At 34.5% G+C, this 23098-nt stretch overlaps 1 non-coding gene across 1 annotated transcript; it reads left to right on the top strand.

Annotated features, from left to right (window-relative positions):
- Positions 1-16816: 16816 nt before the first annotated feature.
- On the top strand, positions 16817-16898 carry TRNAS-GCU (transfer RNA serine (anticodon GCU)). The gene has a single exon. It is a non-coding gene; the product is annotated as a tRNA-Ser (tRNA).
- The last annotated feature ends 6200 nt before the right edge of the window (positions 16899-23098 follow it).

Raw genomic sequence — 23098 nt, 5'->3', positions numbered from 1 at the left:
CAGATCCTATCAGCAGCATTCAAGACCACGGGTAAATGAATCTCAGAAAAATATGTTGACCACATCTATAAGATCGTAGTGAAAGGATACCTTAATCAATCAATGTCGTCAATAGCAATTGATGTTGTTCAAGTGGCGATATTGTTGTCTGGTTTAAAATTCAGAGCCTGTCAAAATATGTGAGAAATTGGGTATGTTGAATATGGACTCCAACAACAACGAGCCTTTGGTAATTTTGGCGTCTCCTTCACAACACCAAGCCTTCGGTAATTTTGGCAGTGAAAATGGTCCTAGGAGGGGGACATCTGGACATAAACGAATATATTAGGGATACTACTCAAATTAATTCTAGATTCGTGGCTTCCTTGTTGGACGAGAGTGTCTTTAAGGGAGAGGTAAAAGAGCTAGCAACCCATTATTTGAGTGAGATTTACTGGTTGGTCTAGATAAAGTTTTAAAGTATGCTTTGCATGGTACTGGTATACTGCGGCCTGGGATCTGAAATCATTAAATGATTCGGGAGAAACAATCACTTTTTATCGCTTTCTTTTGGATTTCAAGGGCCTGGCCCTTATGAGACACAAGGTCGTTGTTGTTGTGACACACGGGTATTTAAAATGGAAGTTCAGATAATATTGAAGACCCAAATACGAAGGAAGAGTTCACGGATTTTGCCATTTTAAATGGCTTTCTTATTATTAAGGAAGAGAATGAGCCTCCCCTTTCAAGTGGAGATGAACCAGCGGACCCGCAGAAACGCCATGGAGGTGGTCGAAGTCGAGGTCGTGGTCATGGTCGTCGCTGCGGACAAAATAGTCCTCACCCTAGGTCTCCTGCCTAGGGGTTATATTTGTTACAAGAAAATGAAAGATATGAATCTTTTTTGCTATTTTGACTTTGTATTTTTTGAATAGTCTTTATGGAAAATTTGTATAAACAATATGATAATTATCTCCTACTATGGAAGAAGTTAGGATAAAGCTTTTGATGAGCTTTCCTGAATTTTTGTGGGATGAAAAATAGCTCTCATCAGGGACCAAGTTTTTATTTTGGATTTTCTAGTTTCAAGGTAGGCCCTGAAGGGCTGGCAAACTATTAATGTCTATGTATATATGAAATTTTTACACCTTAATACTAATATTTTTGGCCCTGTCGTTTATCGACAAAATAAAAATAAATATGCACTCCAATATGTAAAGTGAGAACTTAACTTCATAGATCAGCGTATATTGTGGCTTAAAGCCTTCTTTTCAGTAGATCATATTTGAAAATGACAAGTTAGATCCTTCACAATTAAAATTGAATTCACAATGTTTGAGTTGAAATCACAAAATGTTCTAGGTTGGCAAAGACTCTTAAACATTAAGCCATGGCACCATTGCAATAAAAGCTTAAATCACTCACTACTTGCTATGAATTGATTTTCCTCCATTTTTTAAGTTAAAAGTTGTAGTCGATGCAAATGTTTAAGATTTATAAAAGTTATAAATCTTCTTTTAGAGCTAGAAACAAGGTATAGAAGGTCTAGAGTTTACTATCATTGATGAGGTTAAAGTTAGAGGTTATTGACATCTTTCTCATCTTAAGCAAACGAACTCTTGAAAAGAAGATGATTGCAACAAATTAAATCATGATCATTATATTGGTATGAAAAAAGATGAAAGACATGATATAACTAGAGAGGTTGTTGGTTCAGCTATTGATTGCAAGAAATCTAAAATTGACCTTAGCTATAGTTATATGTCTTTAGAAATTGTTGTCGCTATTTTGTTTTACTTATTTTAAGGCAAACAAAGTATAAAAGGTGAGAACACATAAATTTTTCATTCTTTAAGGATTAAACTTAAAAATGTAAAATGGAAAATGAATGATTGATGAGTATTAGTTATCTTATTACAAAGCATACTTATTATTTTATCCGAGGTGACTTAGGTAGTGCTTGGGAGGAGAGAATGGCAATAGAACCACCTATGGAGGAGGAAGATTATTCCACTTCCTTGGAACCAAAGAAAAATCTTGAACAAAGACAGAAGCTTGATTATTAAAAAATCATCACCATCTATCAATCACAAGTCCATTACAAACTATGAATCTCTTAGCACATATATTTGAATTAAGAAGAAAAATCCCACAAAAATAGAAATTAATTGCAAAAAGGGAGAAGAGAAGTTGTGGCTATTCATGTCTCTTTAACAGATGGTCACAGGGTTGCAAACTTTTTAAGTTCACAAGAGGCTCAATTAATGTCAATGCAACACATTTGTCACCTGTTATCAATGACTTGTGGGTCAGATAATTGTATTGTTGATTAACATATAGATTGTGGATTTGTATGTGTAACTTAAAATTATCTTAAAGTTTTCATTGATGGTAATTAATCTCATATTTAACTTACAAATTGCACATTTTCTATCTCAGATTTTGTTGAATGAAATTAATCTATACATTTTTTAATTATTTAAAACTATATTTGTGTCAACTGATTCCTTCTAATTAGTTAGTATTTATCTATTAGAACATAAATATTTTAAAATTATATTCAAGGGTATTGCATAAAATGTCAAGCCCTAATTCACGATGATTATCTAAGATCTGATGAGTTCACTAAAAAAATCATTTAGCAAGAGATTATAAAGTTGCATTAGCATTTAGCATCAAATGTGCAAAGTAATACATGATTAGGCATATTGCATCTACATCCATTATTGTATATAACTTCTCCAATGAAAGTAGATCATGATAATACTTCATTTATTGGATCACCTAACTACAACATATAAACTTCTAGTCATGTATACGCCATGAGGATAAAGAAGAAACTTATTCTCAAAATATATCTCACATTTAAGTGAAAGTAGATTCCATCACCATTATGAATGTTAATCAAATAGGTTCCATAATCATTTATCTAGATTGAAAATATTTTATACATATGAACTTGTATATATGTTAAGTTCATAAACTTAATTATTTCATTAACTTCCCAAAAATTTTAATATTGAAAAATTGAGTTTTACTAAAACAAGTACATATATAAGTGTGTTCAATCGTGTATCATTTTATGGGAAGCTTTGTAGCCTATTCAAGTGATTGCATTTAATTATATTAAATGACAACACAAGACAAGTTGACATCAATGACAACACAACACAACAACTCAAGTTTCCAGCAAGGCCTTGAATCATAACCATTAACTACTTGGAATGGAGTTCTACATACATAATTTTACTTACAACTTTAGTTTGCTAAGTCAATTTGCACTATGTTGAATGCATGAGTGAAAGTTTATTGTTGAGGTGTGTTGAATGGATCTAGTGAAAGTTTAGAAAGTGGTTCCTAGAATTGATTTACCTCTAGCAACTTGTATATGTTTGTTCATTGCATTAGATTGGTTGATGACATAAAGAAGTAATAAAGTGGAAGATAATACCAACCACCTCAATCTCATGTCAATTTTCACCTTCAGCTCCAAATTACTTTAGAGCAATAAAGTGGCAATGGTTTTGCATAGGCATTTAGAGATGGATGGATGTTTTAGTATGTTTAATGTCCATTTATGATGTACTTGTTTGAAGTTTGATATATTTTTTTTTTTATGGTAGTGTTACACATTAAATATGTGGTTGACATTGTTGTTCATCAAGCACTAGATTTTTCTTATATTTTTTGATGTTTTTGTATGTTTATTTGTTGATAAACATTTGTTTTGCAATAAATATTTGGTTTCAACTTTCATAAAAGGAAATCATTAATTCTTGAGCATGAGAGGGTTGTTTACATTTATTCATAATAAGTGTATGCTAACATCCACCCAATAAAGGAGACACCATGCAAACTTTTTACTCAAGATAATTACATGGTATTTTTGAATTTTCTATAAATAAATAAAAAATACATTTAATTATTTAAATGAAACTAACTTTAGCTTTATATTAAATACCTTTCTTTTTTTTTACGAACATCAACAATAGATCGATACAAGTTTCTTATGAAGAAGCAAACACATTAAAAATAGCCTATGGAAGACCAAGGGTCGCAACTTATAAATCCTCTTTTATTTAGAAATCACTTCTATACTAGAGGCCAATTATAGAAGACCAAGAGTCACAACTTAGACTTTCACTTTAGATGTCCCTATGAGAAATTGAACTTAGGTCTCCACAATAAGAACCCAATGTTTTAACCAATTAAGCTCAACCCCTTAGATACCTTCCTTTTTAAGACATTAAACTGCAAGAACATCAATTTATTCTTCAAATGATAAAACTAAATCTTTTTTACAAATAAATCTCCAACCAATCAAAACATAATTTCTAGGATTTTTTTTATTTTTTATTTATAAACATATTTTATCATTCTAGATTATATGTAGTCTTTGTCTCAAAGAGTTTTTTTTCCTATCTACACTAAAGGTTCACAAGAATCCCCCTTAATAAATTTCCTCAAGGATGTTTGTTTATATTTTCTAAAAGAACCATACCTAGGAAATCCTCTTTGAAAATATTGTATAGTGGTCCACCATGAAACACATAACCTATATCTAGGTAAGAAGAGCACATGCTTTATAAATTTACCCAACCCAAAAGCTTTTAATTCCCTCTATGTTTTATGTAATAGCAATGATTTTGGCTAAGAAATGTAACAAATAATTTAACTCTAGGGGAGGTAACCATTTTGCTTCTAAAAAATAATTAAACTATTGTTTTGAATTTAATAATATAATGAAAATAAATCAACTAGTTACTTTACATAAAATAGACAATTGAAGCTAATCTAATTTAAGAATCCCATACTAATCAAAGAAAAAAATATATAATCTATTAAAATAGAATATAATGAAATTCACAACTAGATTTAAATTTTGTAAATGCAAAGAAAATTTGATGGCAGTTGTTTATTCTCAAATTAAAATCTATCCTCTTCCAAATGGCTCCTTTTATAGCCAGGACTAGGTGAATAGAATAAGGATGTATAGGTATAAGAAACAATGATGGTAGAATATGGTTAGGACTAGGTGAATAGAATAAGGATGTATAGGTATAAGAAACAATGATGGTAGAATATGGTTCTGGTGTAGAGAAATTTTGATAGATTGTAGGGTTGCTTCTAGAGATCTGAACACATGGAAAATAACTAAATTTGCCTACTTTTTATGAAACATATGTCAATTTTGTTATTTTTAAGGTTATAACGACAAACATTAAATAAAATTAGATCCAATTTCTCTAAATTATAAATCAAACTTATAAACATTTAAATGATAATGGAAGAAGTAACTAGAAAGGTCAACAATGAGACAGTGATACAACATTATTTGGAAATCCCTTTAGAGTAAAAGCATAGACTCCAACGTAGATCTCACTATATCAACTCTAAACAAGCCTTACAATACAATTTGAAGAACCCAAAAATGATGTATCACTACTAGTGTCAAAACTTTGACACCGTGCTAATAAAACATCCCATAATCAAAACTTCCAATGCCTATAATACAATCAAATATAAATACTCGTAATATCACCCAATCCAATTCCAAACCCTTACCTTGACAACTATATGTATAGTATATGTTTTATACAAGAAATCACTTCTACTTTCTTTAAAATCATGGGCTTCTAAACAAGGTGTACAAGTCATGGTTAAGAGAACCATTCAAATCTAGTTGTCAATTTGTATACATGCATGTGCAACCCCCACCATTTGACTCTTCTTGGAAGATATGATTCAACTTCTAGAAAATTCTCTTACACACTATAAAATAGATAGTCCAAGATGTTTGTCATAGTCCACTATTTAATACCCATATCAATGCTCTTTCACACCCACAATAATTCATTTACCAAGATGTATAGTGATTCATCAAAGGAATCTTGAAGTTCCTCCTAAGTGTGACACTTCATTCCATGAGGAGCCAATTTTATAACACTGCATTTATTAAATATTATGACTTTCAAGGTCTACAAAACCTTGTCTTTACATTCTCCCACTTGTATACATTGGAGAAAAAACATAAGGGATCCAATAAAGCGTAACCATGTGCTAGGAGAAGAAATTCTCATAGCCATCCTACACCAAGTAAAATTGCTTGAGATAATTGGATTAATGAAATAATGTATAATATTTTTTAAGATCTTTCCTTCTAAATTAGTGCCTTACACTGCTCCATCATATCTTAAACAAATTAATATTATACATCAATATGTTTGGATGAAGCATGAATGGTGGGATTATGTACTAGACTAATGACACTCTAATTATCACAACTAATCCTCATTGTCTTGTTTTCAAAACTAATATCCAAAGAAAACTTATATAGATATTAATTATTAATTAACATGTGTATTAGCCCTATATTCAATCTCTATAGTGGAAAGAGAAACAAATTGAACTACCTTTTTGTTGGCATTTTTGATGATTATGTTGTGATTGTCATTGATGGACACACAGTTGCATTGAGATCACTTTTGTATGTATAAGTTAAAGCTCAAACGGTACTTGTTCCAACCGGTATGATGCATTATAGTCCTTAGACTATTGGTGTTTTGCAGAAAGTGATTACCAATCTGAAGCGATATGTTGACCCCAAGCGGTTCAAGGATCTCAAGCGGTACGAAGGATCAAAGCGGCGAAACACATATTTCCCAGTCTTCATTTTGTCAAACCGGCAACCGGTATTTTGCTTGAACCGGTATTTTGTATGAACTGGTAATACTCTGTGATGAGTTACCATCCACCGATTGTTTGACGGTGCCGACACTTTAACGATGCTTTTTGTGTCGTGTTACATAATATGTCTATATGCATTGAACCTAGGAAATTGTATTGTAATCCTATTGGACCGACATGAAATCAGATTCCTTTATAAGGACATCATGTCTAGGATTTTAGGTTGTTGATGTTGTTGCTAGGGTTTAGGGTGGTTGATGAGTTAGAGAGAGTATGAATGTGTAGAAGACTGAAGTAATGTTGAAATGCATTAGGAATGAGCTATCAAGGATCTAACCAAGCAATCTGTGCTATTAGCTAGATCACTCACTTGTTGATTACTCACATCTTTGACAAGTCTAAAGCCCTTAACCTGGTAGGCCTAAAAAGCCTTTTGTAAATCCTCTAACAAGGTGGTTCATATATGTGGATCTAAAATCCTCTAGCAAGGTAGTCTTTAATCGGACTTATCTCCTAACAAAGATTGAGATTCCTAACAAGATCTGTTCTGGTAAAGAACATTGTATGACCTTAACCTGTCTGGTTCCTATTTTGCAGATAGTTACTTGTGAGTTCCATCTCAGCGTGGTTTTTCCCATTTGGGTTTCCACGTCAAAATCTCTTGTGTTATGGTGTTTGTGCTTCTGTGGGTGAATGCATTATTTGCTATTTGGTTTGCATGTGTGCTAACCGGTTTGTCTGCTAAACTGTTTTACCGGTTTACTGTTAGTCTAGCAAAGTGTTTAAGTACTAAGATTTTTGGCATACTAATTCACCCCCCCCCCCCTCTTAGTATTCATCAATTGGTATCAGAGCCTACCTTTATATAAGTTTAACCACTTGGAAAGAGATATGGGGGAATACACATTGAGGGAACTTACTCATCGGTTCACTCAGTCTAAGCAAGCCTATGATGATCTTATGGTCAAATATAAGGCATCTCAAGCAAAGAGGAGAGAACATGCTGAAAAGTTGATGGAGCTATCTGAAAATAATTCTTCTGATGAAGCGGACATGGAAGCCTTGATTCAAGAGGTAGAAAAGCTGAATGAATCCAATTCCAACCTGAGAAAATAATTGGAAGGACCAACTATTCGAATGTGTCAAGAGCTTGAGAACTGGAGGAAAGCTGAAGATCTGGTCAAAGACAAAGATCATGAAAACTCCAAGCTGAAGCAAGAGATCAGTGCCCTAACTGCTCAACTCCATGCAAGCAAAGTGGAAAAGGAAGACATGCAAGGAGAACTGAACATTGCCATCTCTGAAAATGAAAACCTGATGGAAACAAATGTTGCTATTTCCAAAGAACTCTCTAAGTCAAAGGAAATACTTGTTAAGTTCAACAAGAGTACTGTCAAGCTAGAGCAAAAGCTTGAATCTGCCAAACCTGTCAAGAATACTGATGGACTTGGTTATTCTGATCATGAGGAAGGTGAGACCTCTTGTACAAATGTTGGAGCATCAAAGAATCAACCGACATCAAAGGATAAAGGTAAGCAAAAGTTTAAACCTATTTGCTTTAACTGTCTTAAAGAAGGACATACTGCCAATGTGTGTAGGAGTAAGGCTTACAATAATTTTCCTTATTTTCTAAATGATAAGCTTAGATCCTATAAATTCAATGGTAACTGTTATGCATGCAACAAGTTTGGGCATAGAGCATCTGAATGCAGGTCAATTATGAACAACACTGGAAGATATCCTCAGAGGACTCAAGGAGTTGGTCCTGAACCTTTTGTGAACCGGAATCACAACCGGTTTAATGCCTTCAATCATCAGTCAAGAAGCGGTGGCTATCAAGTGGCAACCAGATGGAGAGCAAACTGTTTGATCTATCATAATCATGGTCACACTACTACAACATGCAGGAGGAAGAATGACAACATGAATAATGGACCTTGGAGAGCACCTAGAATGGTCTGCTATCACTGCAACAAACCGGGTCACATTGTCAGATTCTGCGGATCAAGAAAGAACATATCAGATGACATACTGGTCACTCCGGAAGGAAAGATTGATATTGACACTGTTCAAGCGGATATGAACAAAACCTGGAAGAAGAAACCAGTGGTGTTACAAGAAGAACCGGTTTCTGCACCTAGTGTGGAAATAACAGAACTGACAAACTAAGCATCAGAAAAGCTTAGGGGGAGAAAACAGTGAAATGTTTCGAACCCTCGGTTTACACCGGTAAAAGACCTTAACCGGTATGCGATACCTATCATTTAGCAGAACACCAGAAATGGTAAAAGGTAAATTAAGGTTTACGCCCTAATGGTGGAGCATTAATTACGATTGGTGAGGAATATGTTTAAAAGGAATTTTTCAATCATTTCTCACTATCATTTCTCAAGCAAAGAAGGTTTTCAGTGCAAAGCGACGAAAAAGTGATTTGTGTTGCAATTCAGAGAAATTTATAAACCTTGAAGGAAATTCAGAAGCAAATTACAAACGGTCAAGAGAAGAACTCAAAGCGGTGATTCAGCAACCGACGAAGTGGAAGGTGAAGTGGAATTTGCAAGCCCTAAATTCTCGATTTTCGAAAGGTATTTCTTGAGTTTTCTATTTTAACATGGCTTCCGCATTACATGATAGTTCTAGTGCGGCTGTCGACTCTATGGATTTCATTCAAAGAAAATCAAAATATAATGCTTTGTCACAAGTACCGGTTGGGGTTATAGTAGAAGAAGGGATTTCAGATTATATAGACTGCAAAATTGAAGACCTAGGGTCTCTTGTGATCCATTCGCAGCTAGGTCTATTCTGTGGGAAAGATAAAAAGATCAAACCGAAGTATAGCATTTTGGAGAAGAAGAAACTTCACAATGTGGTTTACTTCCTAGAGGATTTCACAGATGACCACATTAGAATCATTCTGAGCAGAGTTCATGGTGACAAGATGTACATGGAGAGAACGCATGATATCACTCCACAAGCTGTTCATGTTGTCACCGATTTCTACAACATCGGTGAAGTGCCAGCCCTTAGGAAGATCAGCAAGATGAAAATGTCCAAGCCCACCGGTTCAGTGAGTGACTCACGAGGAATGACTATTAATTCCATCAAGGATGACCTCGTGAAATATACGTGCATGGTGATTGGATACCAGACGTTCTCTGCTAGCAGAATTAACTCTGTATCTGCTACAGCGGTAAATTTCGCTTACCGGATGATCAAGGAAGATGCATCATTTGACCTCTACACCGGTATGCAAAGGCAACTCCTATTGAATCTTAAATCAATCAAATAGGATAATGCATTAATATTCAAATTTGGACAACTTCTAGTAGGACTATTTTTCTACTTCTAAGGTTACTTTCCCGAAGTGGGAGATATTCAGTGGTCTACGGACCAACCGGTTACCCTGATGTTCTAAACAAGTACTTTGATGAGTTCAGAAGCAAGATGAGCCTAAGGATGAGGATATCCAGTGACATTGTCAAGAAATATGAAGAGGATATCTACTTTTTCATCAAAGTTGATGAATGCATAATGGAGGTTGTTGAGCCCAGACAGGAAGAAGTGGAGCCTATGGGCTATGAGGTGATGTATGATATGTTGGACGGGTATGCTTCTACCCTAATCACCTCACCTCTTGATCCTAAGGCAAAGAGAACTAGCACCTATCTAGAAAGGGTTGCACCGATTGTAGAACCTCCTGAAAATAAAGGAAAGGCTGTGCCTTCAGCATCGGCACCGGTTACTGCAGCTAGTCCCAAAGTGACCAAGCGGTCACCTGCAAAGAAGAAACCGGTAGCGGAACCTGCTAAAGTCTTTGAGAGGAAGAGGAAGACAATAACTCACCGGACTCAGAAGAAACTATGTCTGAGGAAAAACCTAAGAAGACAAGACAAGCAAAGAAAAAGACAAAGAATGAACCAGCATCATCAGCACCGGTAAATATTGACATCTCCTCTTACAAACCTTTGACACATTGTCAAAGAACTATCAAAAATATTAGGAGAAAAGTGTTGAATGATTTCAATGATGATGAAAAAGAAGTAGTTGAACAAGAAATCATTAAGTACTTATGTGTTAATGACCGGCCGCCTTCAGAAATTAGATCCGAGACACCGGATTCTTTGTATAATTCCTTAGACAATAAATGGCGCATTTCCATAGAGAAGGAACAGGAAATGAGAGAAAGTTTTTGCTGAACATTTTCCTGATGTATCAAATTCAGAACTGTTTGAAGTTATGAATAAATACAAAGGCCTCTTCTTCATGAGAAGAAGAAGACTCTTGTTATTGGAAGGAAAAGGTCAAGAAGTGCTCAAGAATACACACACTCTTGCTCAAGAATCTCTTAAGATGCATAGAGTGGCTGAAGCCAATAGGAAGTCTGAGCAAGAATCGACAATAACAAAATCGGATGAAGTGTTTGATACCGAAGGAAACCCGGTTGTTGAACCTACAGACACTATTGATGTCGATGCTCTGGATGTAGAAGATGTTGCGCAGGACACACCATCTGAAGCAACAGGACAAGAGAAGCAGGCTGAATAGATTGAAGAGCAAGCAAAGGACAAACAGGAAGAGGCAGCAAATAAACATGCGGAGAAGAATAAAAAGGAAGAAGATGAGGAGAAACGGAAACAGGAAGAACAAAGAAAAGAGGATGAAAAGAAAAGAAGAGAAGAGGATGAAGAGAAAAAGAAACAAGAAGAAAGAAGAAGAAGAAAGAAGAAGACTATAAGGAAGAAAAGAAGAAAAAGGCAGAAGATGAGGAAAAATGGAAACAGGAAGAAAAGAAAAAAGAGGACGAGAAGAAAAGAAAGGAAGAGGAGAAGAGAAAAGAAAAGGAGAAGAGAAAGGAAGCAAAAAAGAAGAAGGAAGAGGAGAAGAGAAAGGAAGCAGAGAGGAAGAAGGCAGAGGAGGATAAGGAAGAAGAAAAGAGAAAAGAAGCGGAGAAGAAGAAGGCAGAGGAGGACAAGGAAGTAGAAGCAACCAAGAGCACGCAGATGGAGACTCCAAAGGCAACCTGTAGTCAAGCCAAACCAGCTGACCTCACCAGTCCTATTGACCTCCAGTCTGCAAGCGAAATGGAGCTGCTACAGAGCATTAAGGTTGCTCAAGAACGCCTTGAGGTGTTAAGGAGGAAGAAGGAGGAAGATGTGATCCAAGCTGCGGTGGACACTCTTACCGGTTTGTTACCCGGCTCAAACCTCCCCAGTACTGACTCATCATTGGCACAATTGAAGCTCCTATGCAGAGTAGTGGATGATAAGGTGCAGAGCCTAGAAGAGGTAGCAGAGGCAAATGCCAAGAAAGAGCATCAAAAGGCTCTCAACATTGCCCTGGTGAAGAAGCTTAATGAGCTCCGATCCGAACTACAAAAAGCATAAAAAGATATAAGGAATGCTCTGGATGAGAGGAATCTACTACTGAGTAAGATTTGCCAATCCCATCTCTTCTATGATGATGTGCTTGTACAGAAGCAAAAGCTTCAAACTGACTTGCAGTTATATATGAGTACCTTCAAGCTGCCATATGACTCTTTTATAGCTTATGGGCAAACCGTTCACCAGTTTCATATCTAGTCTGCCAAAATAGAGTTGGAAATAAGCAACCGGACTCGAGATTTGTAGGAACTCCAACTAGTTCTACTCCCACGCCTGCAGATTCTTCAGAAATGTTATCTCAATCTGGATGCTTTAACAGTGACTCAGGAGATGAGCACACTAGACGCCATGGAAGAACATGTCTCCCAGATGCAGACAGAGAAGGAAGTGGCTACTTCCCTACTTGAGTCTTGGTCCTTATCTATGAAACAATTTTTGCAGGACTTCAAATCAGTTTTTGACAAGTTTTATTCCTTATTTTTATAAACTCTTATTCTTTTAATACTAATGAAACAGGGGTTAGTCTGTAATATTTTGTTGTCATTCTTGGCAAAGGGGGAGAATTATAAATTTTGAATGTTTTGATGTCTACTTCCATGTTATTTCTGTTAAGAAGTAGTATACATTGTATTTTCTGCAAAAGGGATAGTGTATATGCTTAGGGGGAGTAATTTTGATTCTGGCATATTTTTGTTGTAAAACACTTAGATGTCAAAATTCCTTAAGTGTTGTCATCAATGCCAAAGGGGGAGATTGTTGGCATTTTTGATGATTATGTTGTGATTATCATTGATGGACACACACTTGCATTGAGATCACTTTTGTATGTATAAGTTAAAGCTCAAACGGTACTTGTTCCAACCAGTATGATGCATTATAGTTCTTAGACTATTGGTGTTTTGCAGAAAGTGATTACCGATCTAAAGCGATATGTTGACCCCAAGTGGTTCGAGGATCTCAAGTGGTACGAAGGATAAAAGCGGCAGAACACATATTTCCCAGTCTTCATTTTGTCAAACCGGCAATCAGTATTTTGCTTGAACCGGTATTTTGTATGAATCGGTAATACTCTGTGATGAGTTACCGTCCACCGACTGTTTGACGGTGCGACACTTTAATGGTGCTTTTTGTGTCGTGTTACAAAATATGTCTAGATGCATTGAACCTAGGAAATTGTATTGTAATCCTATTGGACTGACATGAAATCAGATTCCTTTATAAGGACATCATGTCTAGGGTTTTAGGTTGTTGATGTTGTTGCTAGGGTTTAAGGTGGTTGATGAGTTAGAGAGAGTATGAATGTGTAGAAGATTGAAGTAATGTTGAAATGCATTAGGAATGAGCTATCAAGGATCTAACCAAGCAATCTGTGCTATTAGCTAGATCACTCACTTGTTGATTACTCACATCTTCGACAAGTCTGAAGCCCTTAACCGGGTAGGCCTAAAAAGTATTTTGTAAATCCTCTAACAAGGTGGTTCACATCTATGGATCTAAAATCCTCTAGCAAGGTAGTCTTTAATCGGACTTATCTCCCAATAGAGATTGAGATTCCTAACAAGATCTATTATGGTAAAGAACATTGTATGACCTTAACCGGTCTAGTTCCTATTCTGCAGATAGTTACTTGTGAGTTCCATCTCACCGTGGTTTTTCCCATTTGGGTTTCCACATCAAAATCTCTTGTGTTATGGTGTTTGTGCTTCTGTGGGTGAATGCATTATTTGCTATTTGGTTTGCATGTGTGCTAACTGGTTTGTCTGCTAAACTGTTTTACCGGTTTACTGTTAGTCTAGCAAAGTGTTTAAGTACTAAGATTTTTGGCATACTAATTCATCCCCCCTCTTAGTATTCATCACTTTTTACTCATCAAACTAATAACAACTACAAATAAGGAAAATTCATAATAACAACTCCAAATAAAGAAAATGTGTAACCATTGGTAGACCTTTTTTTGCCCAACTCACCTACCCAACCTACATCTACCAAGTTCTAAATGTCCAATACCCTACCTATATCACTTGTATGATAGTTAAAAAATGGATTATTCTATGGTTCCATGTAGATGATCTTGTATACCCTCTAACCTAGATTCAATGTTCCTTACCTAGTTTAGACAAAAATTCACTCAATACTCTCACTACTTAGGCAATGTATAGGCTTGTGCATATAATTGCATACGATAGGCTTCTTACTACATTGACATAGATAATGTTACACATTTCTTCATAAATCTTATCTAACTTAGCATATTATTCCATGGAACAATTTTATCCTACCAAAAAAGAAGCATTCATTAGCTTACTATTCTATATCTAAAAGCTCTATTAAATAGTTTATACATGTTTTATTTAGTCCACCAAGGTTTCCTAATAGCATACTCCCTCTTTATCTCCATACCCATAATATATTTTGTAACTCCTAAATCTTTCATATCAAATTGCATAAACAGTTAGGGTTTAATTTATATCATATTTTACTATTTTCCTTGATAGAAATATCAACATAAAAATAAATAATGATAAATTGATTGTCAACCAATTTATAGTCAATAAAATGACTAGCATTACTATAAACAACCTAATTTTAAACACAAAATATTCAAATTTATAGAGCCACGCCCCAATATATTAATTTAAACTATACAAGAATCATTTAAACCTACAAATAATATTTTCCTTTCTCTTTACAACAAATTAATTAGGCTACTAGACATGGAAATATCTTCTCTATATCACCATATAGAACATTTATTTTTACATCCATTTCATCTACCTTTATATCTAAAGTAATAGCAATAGAAAGTAGGAACCTAATAGAATTAAGTTTAGCAACACAAGAAAGTATTTCTTTGAAACTTATTCCCTCAAACTAGGATTAATACTTTGCAACCAATCTTTCTATGTACTTTTCAAGTTATCAGTTGTACCATATTTCTTCTTGAAAACATAATTTCAGATACTGGGTTTTCCTTTTTTAGGCGACTTCATCATATTCCAAGTATCCCATTCATCAAAGACCTTTGCTTTTTCACCAATGGTTTTTTTCTAATACGTTCCCTTCTTTGGTACAAGATCTTCCTCTATAGATCTAGGTCTATCATTAATAAAATGCAAAATAAATTTAGAGACTAACTTCCCATACAACACAACTAAGAAATGGCATCATGCAAAAATAAATCTCCTTTCATTTTGATAACACAAATCAAATCATAATTCACCTAACTCATTCCATTTGATTATATCCATTGCAATTATTCAATGCATGAGAACAAACTCATCAATCATTCTACAAGGAAATATAAAATCAATCATTCATAATGTAAATAAAAGTGGGATGAACATCAAACACACGATTTAGATTCAATCAACATTGACGTCTTCACAAATTTAAACATCGCTAAAGCACCTTATCTAAAGAAAGAATAGTAACATCTACAATGCTCTCACAAAAATTACTCTATAAATGCATATAACATAGATAATTACTTGGCTAAAATATTAAAATATCATAGATTCTAATATTAATGGTTTGAGTAGGAGTTATTTCACTATCGGCTTGTCTACATGGTAAGCTGCAAAACTTCCCATAAATTGATAAATGATCAAACAAACTTACATATATATGCTCTTTAGTAGGCTTGTGATAGTAAACTTAATTTTTCAACAATTAAATATCTTAGGAGTTAACTAAGCATTTGTTTTACTATAGCCACAAGGGAAATTGTGAATACAAATAGTATTATAGTTGTTTGCATAAAATATATGTAAAGACGATTCTAGAAGTGAAGTATCATAATATTGCACAACATTGTTGTATTTGGTATTCCTCCTATTATAAAGTCATTAAGTATATATACTTTGATGTGCATTACATAATTTCAATATTTATAGTTTTTGGATCTTTTGTATTCAAGATTGATAATCATGAGGAAATTTACATCTCATTTAGATACAAGATATGTTGGAAATAAATTTGATCTATAGCATTATGGCATATACACGACTAAAAGTTCATAAGTTGGAATCAAATAACTTAATAAATGAACTATATTCATAATTTGCTTTCGTTGAAGAAGCTATATACAACAATAAATATACATGTAACCTACTTAATCATATATTATTATCGATATTGACGCTAAGTGCTAATGCAACATTCTAATATTTTACTAGATGATTTTACATAGGTTCCTTAGATAATAGATAATCACAATGAATAAGAATTTATTGTTTTATACAACACTCATAAAATTTGAGTCATTTCTTAGCTTAAATTAATACTTTATCTTCAATCTTTTGATATAACCAAGATACACAACTAATTGGACAAAAAGTATGATAATTACCTGTATCACATCGCAGAGTGAGAAATTCATCAATTTTCAATGACCAGTTGAAAGAAGATAGCATAAACATAATTTAAGTTTTAAATTAAGACATGCTAGAATTGATTTCATCCAATCAAATTAATCAAAATGATAAACAAACAATTTACAAATTTAATCCAAATCTTTGAAATACTAGATTAATGTAACTATAAATTTAAATAATTTTCTAACTTTTTGACAGTAAATACTGTTTATACATTGATTATTAGTTAAAAAATAAATAGAATCAAAATCTACCCAAAACAATTTTAGCATTACAATATTCATAAGAGTGAAAATTTGCCTTCTGATTCTGAATATTCATCAGAGAGTCTCTGGACATCATACTCGCATTGCATAAATATGTCAGAAAATAAATAAATGTCTTGAAATCCGCGAAGTCGCTTTGGCCGAGTGGTTAAGGCGTGTGCCTGCTAAGTACATGGGGTTTCCCCGCGAGAGTTCGAATCTCTCAGGCGACGTCAGTATTTTGTTCTCTGGTGTAACTTAAATTAAGCTTTACACAAATGTGAATTTTGTGTCTGCAGCATTTTCAATGTGTTATGTTCAAGTTATTTTATGCTCCGAATTTGGAATGCTGAACGGGATTATAGAAATCTTTGTGAGACGCTATGGTCAATTGGCTCCTCTGAATTTTTTTTTTTATGTAATTGTGAGTTTTGTTTAGATGAGTCTGCAGCAATTTTTATATGTTATAATGTAGCAGAGTTATATTCATCCTATTTTGAATTTTGAAATTGTAATTTTTTATTATTGCCTTTTCATTTTGATTTTGATTTGTTTAGGTGGTTTTTATGAAATAGTGTTTATTTTTTCAAGAGGACCTATTTATTTGTGTAATTTAAGATGAGCCACCTAAACATGTTATTTAAGTTGGATCTTTTATTTTTCTCACTTTTGTTTTTGATTAAGGAAAAACAAGTTTTTAAGGGACCAGAAACCCTTTACAAGACAGGTTTTAGAAGGACCTGTAACCCGAACCGAAAGATAAACTTGAAAGTACACTCAAAGAAACATAACACAATAGAGACTCGGCACAGCCAATCAAAAGAAGGGGAACAACAAATACCCCCACCAAACACCAACAGGCTGCAAAAAACCAACAACCCTAACCCAACCAGGAAGGATCAAGAATTTGTCCTACCCTTGTGGGATCGAAGGGTCATATCAAAAGAGGACTGGGACAATTTCGATTTTTTACTTTTAACAGTAATCCATCCCTCCTCAACCCTAGCAGCAACCTTTTGCCATGAGGATGGATCCAGAATAGAGGACCTCCCATCATCAGGAGGAACAAAGCCAGCATCCAGAGAGGCAGGAACAACAAAGGTAGGGACAACAGAAGATCCAACAACAATTTGGGATGCAGGAGGGTCATCCATTGAAGAAGAAGATCCAGCATTTTTCAAACAATCAGTCGGGGTGCAAGCATCCACACATTCCTGAGGAACAAAGGCAGCAACCAGAGGCACATCGGCCTGAGGAACCTGTGCCACCACCTGGGAGAAGCTTTTCTTTTTAACAAAATAGTGTTCAGAGGATGCACGCTTCCACCAAGTAGCATATCTTTTTTTCTTTTTATCTTTTTTTGTTAATAGAGACGATTAAAATAATTTATTTTATCCTTGCTTAAATTTAAACCTTCATTAGACTAGGCTTGTGTAACCTTCCTCTCTCTTTATACACTTCCATATACTTCCTTGCTTTCTACACCAAGTTGCTCTATCTTACCTATCCTTAGTTGCCCATCATCTATAAGTAGTTGCCACCTCTTTTACTTTATGCATAATTGCCCAATCTGACCCATCCCTAGTTACAAATCACCTATAATTAGTTGTCACTGCCTTTATGCATAGTTGCCCTTCTCACCCACCCTTAGTTACACATCACCTATAGTTAGTTGTCACCCTTCCCTTAACACATAATTGCCCCTTCTCATTTTTACCTTATCCCCTTTACATGTTTCTAGCTTTCCTTATAGTGACCTTCCCATATTTAGTTATTACCCTTTTCCCCAACTATTTCACATGGCTTCCAATTCCCTAGTCCATCCCTTAGTTTCCTATATCATAACCACACTTGAATATCCTCCCACTCATATATACTTTATTGTCCCTAATGATAAAGTTGTACAACTCTATACAACTCTATCATTAGGTTCTTCAATATTTGAATGCAACCTTCACTTGCATGATCTTACACATCATAAGTAACCTTTCAAAGACTACTCACACACCTTTCAAGATGTTGACTCTTGGTAAAACATTCTCATGTGAGGATAAAATGCCCTAAAAAGGTGAAATCAATGCCACCTCTAAATGAGATTCCAACTCTCTCAAGTGGAGACAAAAGACACTAATGATAAAATAGCAATGCAAATACAAAATATTAAACATGAACATTAAGATTACAAGGTTGAAACACCTTATCCCAACATTCCTCCACTTGTTGAAAACCTTGCAAAAGGAGGAGATAACCTTCAACACTAAAATATAATAGCAAAATCAAATGAAACTCTAGAAGATATGAGGTCTATGACCTCCATGCACAAATTAAACTCTTTTTTTTTGTATATATATATATTTCCTACTATGAAAAACTTCAACATTCTCTGGGGTGTCCAATTTCTATAATGTGACTCTAGCATCCTCAATTGTTTCCCAAACAAAGTGATACTAAACATCACTATGCTTTGTATAGGTATGATAATTTGGCATTTTAGCCAAACAAATCGCACTTTGATTATCACATATAACTCTCACATGTTAACATTGAGAGAATGCTTGAGCACAATAACCAGACCACCTCTTTAAATGCATCTATCACAAATATTTAATCTACTTTTTTAGTGGGAAACGTGACTATAAATTATTTGCTCATCTAACTAACTAGTCCTCCAAACAAAGTAAAGACAATGCCACTTTCAGACCTCCAACAATCTAGATTTTCATTCTAATCAAAATCAACAAAGGTCTATGAATCAACCAACTTGCCTACATGAACAATCACATGATAACAATGCAAAAATTAGACATTCTATGTAAATGTTTGAAAACTATTTTAACATAAGTTTAGTTTTCTTTACTATGGTTTTCCATAAACCTAATCAAAACTCCCATTGCTTGGACAATATCAAGTCTTCTACAAGCCATGACATGCATGAGGCTTCCTACAACACTAGCATATAGAATTTTATGTATCTCTTCAAGATCATCATCTATTTTAGGACATTATTTAGAGATAGCCTATTGTCAACTAGAAAGGGAACACTGGCTAGTTTGCAATCTTGCATGGAAAAACACTATAGAATATTGTTAAAAGATATTATTGTCTCCATCATCTTGATCAATAAGTCATATATCAAACAAGCTCATTCTATCAAATCTATCACTCATTAGTGTTTTTATACTATGATTGCATCCACATTCCAAATAAGGGCAAGCAAAATATCTATTATAGTTTCTCAAGGTTCGCAATGTAGTTCATAGATTAGGAGTTTAGTTTGATTTCATTTGTTGTTTTCAAAGTTCATTTGCATTTCTAATTTTTGAATTTCATTGTTACAATGTTAATGCATGGTAGCTTCGGTAAGATAAATGATTGAATGAGAGATAAATAAAGTCTCTCATTCGATCATTTATCCTATCGATAAACCATTCAGAAAACTTCAAGCTATTTCATTTGATAATTATTCCTCATTCATTTATCAAATCTACTCAGTCGATCAATATCGATAATCATATTATAGTATGGCATATCGGTGATCACTAATGGTTATCAAGTTAACCATGTATATCGATTTATATCTGATGTGTTCCCAACAATAAACTAATAATGATTATCGAGTTGCTATCGGGTGGCAAAGTATGCACCGCTTGAAATATATAACCACTAGTTAGTCGGTTAACTTAGACACCGATTTACATCGGTTAATATGCCACACAAACACCGTTTGGCATACATCGTGAATACCGATTGGCATGTACACTAAGTTACGTGAACCCTGATTAGTATTGGGCTGGTAATTAAATAAACACCGATTGATAGTATATATCAAAGGGTGCAATCAAGTAGTGTCTTGATCAATCATGTCCATAAGACATGACTGGTCAAGGCACTGCTTGATCCTCCCCTCTTGCATATATATATATATATATATATATATATCAATTGATATTTGTGAAGAGGATATTGAAATCGATAAATACTCCTCTCACCTGCCAAACAAAGAAGATAGTTAGATTTATAATAGAGATAGATAATACATAAATATAGAGAATATAAATTAGAATACATCTTGCATATTGAATTGTAAATTGAACAACATTTACATGGTATCAGAGCTATAGTTAAATCGAACCTGAGGCTATTCAATTTTACGTAAAAATTCAAATCAAGCATATATTCAACATCACAATTCTCTAAATGGCTAGTGCTATCAGATTTGAAGACAGACTCGGAGGAGGTGATGACTTCTCAGCATGGAAATTCAGAATTCAAATGATTCTAAAAGAAAATAAAGTCGAATCATTTGTAAAGATAGAAATTGCAGAACCTGAGACTAAACCTGACAAAGCAACTTGGAGAGAAGGAAATGAAAAGGCTATTAAAATCATAGTTGATGGGGTAAGAAACAATATTATGCCTGTCATAAGGAAACATGAAACAACCTTCAACATGTTCAAAGCACTTGAAGATGCTTTTGAGATATCTAATGCCAGTAGAACCTTGGCTTTAAAAAGATAAATAAATCACATAGCCATGATAAAAGGAGAATCAGTCAATGCCTACTTCATGTGAATATCTACCCTAAGGGATGAACTGGCAACCCTTGGATATGAGATCCAAAGCAAAGAATTAACCCTCATTGCTCTAGATGGGTTGCCTAGCATATGGGAAACATTCGTCCAAGGCATCAGTGCAAGGGATGAATTCAAAAAATTTGATAGGCTAAAGGCTGACTGTCTCCAAGAGGAATCAAGGCAAAATAAGAAAGGGATCAAATAGAAGAATATAGATGAAGATTTTCAAGTTCTAAATACGAACTCAAACAAGAAAAGCAAGCAGAAGCAATTCAGGAAGAGAAAAAGTCGTCACGACAAGAACACCTTCAAGAAGAACCTTTCTTAGATTCAGTGTTACAGATGTGACAAATTTGGGCACTATGTTGTCAAATGTCCAAAAAGAGCTAAGTAAGCCACATTTGCCAAAACAGGAAAATCTAAAAAGGAAGAGGACTCCGAGAAGTATGTACTCTATTCAGCACTCACAAACCAAGCATCAAACAAAGTAAACTCCTGGGTGATCGACAATGGCTCATCCAGACACATTACAGGATTCAGAGAAGTACTAGACTCCATGAAAGAGGAGAATGATGAGGAAGTAACTACTGGAGATGACTCTACACATCTAATCAAAGGAGTGGAACCTACACCATCAAACTAAAGTCGGGTCACCATCAAACTAAAGTCGGGTGTATCATTACAACTTAGAGGAGTACTATATGTTCCAGGCATCAAGAGAAATCTAGTCTCAATATCAGCACTGGAGGACAATGGATACAAAGTAACCTTCATGGACAACAAAGTATTGTCTTGGCCAAAGACCTCATCCATCAAGAAAGCTAAAATAATTGGTCAAAGACAAGGCTACTTGTATGAGGTATGCATAGAGCCCAACTTAGCCCTAATTCATGAAACTACAGATGCTAATGAAGTCTAGCATAGAAGACTAGACCACCTAAATCATAGAGCTTTATCATCAATGGGAGACCTTATCACAGGTCTACCTAAGTTAAAGCAATATCATTCAGGGGCATGCACAGGATGTGCCCTAGGTAAAAATACTAAGGGTGCTTTTTAGAATATTACTAGGAAAACAAGTAAAATTTTAGAGTTAGTTCATTCTAATGTATGTGGACCTATGTCCGTACCTTCATTGGGGGGATTTTTGTATTATGTAATATTTGTTGATGACTACTCTAGGAAAACTTGGATCTACTTTTTGAAATGTAAAGATTCAGAAGAGATCCTTAATAGGTTTAAAGACTTCAAATCACTAACAAAGAACTACTTAGGAAATACAATTATAACCTTAAGAACTGATAATGGGGGGGAATACACATCAGAATTATTTAAAAAGTTTTGTAAAAATTCAAGGATTAAGAGGGAGTTAACAATACCTTATAACCCTCAACAAAATGGGATAGTTGAAAGGAAAAATAGGACAATCATTGAAGCTGCCAAAGCTATGATTCTTGATCAGAATCTAAATGTCAATCTTTGGGCAGAAGCAACTAGCACTGTTGTATATATTCAAAACAGATGTCCCTACTCTCATCTTGAAGATAAGACCCCTGAGGAAGTCTTTACTAAATCAAAACTTGATATTAGCCACCTTAGGATATTTGGATGCCCTGTCTATATTCATGTACCTAAGGAGAAAAGATTAAAATTAGAGCCTTCTGGAAAAAGGGGAATCTTTGTAGGATATAGTGAAATCTCCAAAGCTTATAGGATCTATATACCTAGTCAAAAGAATATTGAACTAAGCAGGGATGTGATCTTTGAAGAAGACTTAACATTCAAAAGAACCCAAAGCTCTCTAGACCCTGAAGTCTATATCCCCACCCTTAGAATAGATATAGATCCTACTCCTCAGG

The sequence above is a fragment of the Cryptomeria japonica genome, chromosome 6 (assembly GCF_030272615.1).
Source record: "Cryptomeria japonica chromosome 6, Sugi_1.0, whole genome shotgun sequence".
Lineage (NCBI taxonomy): Eukaryota > Viridiplantae > Streptophyta > Pinopsida > Cupressales > Cupressaceae > Cryptomeria > Cryptomeria japonica.
This window is presented reverse-complemented; position numbering and strand designations above follow the sequence as displayed.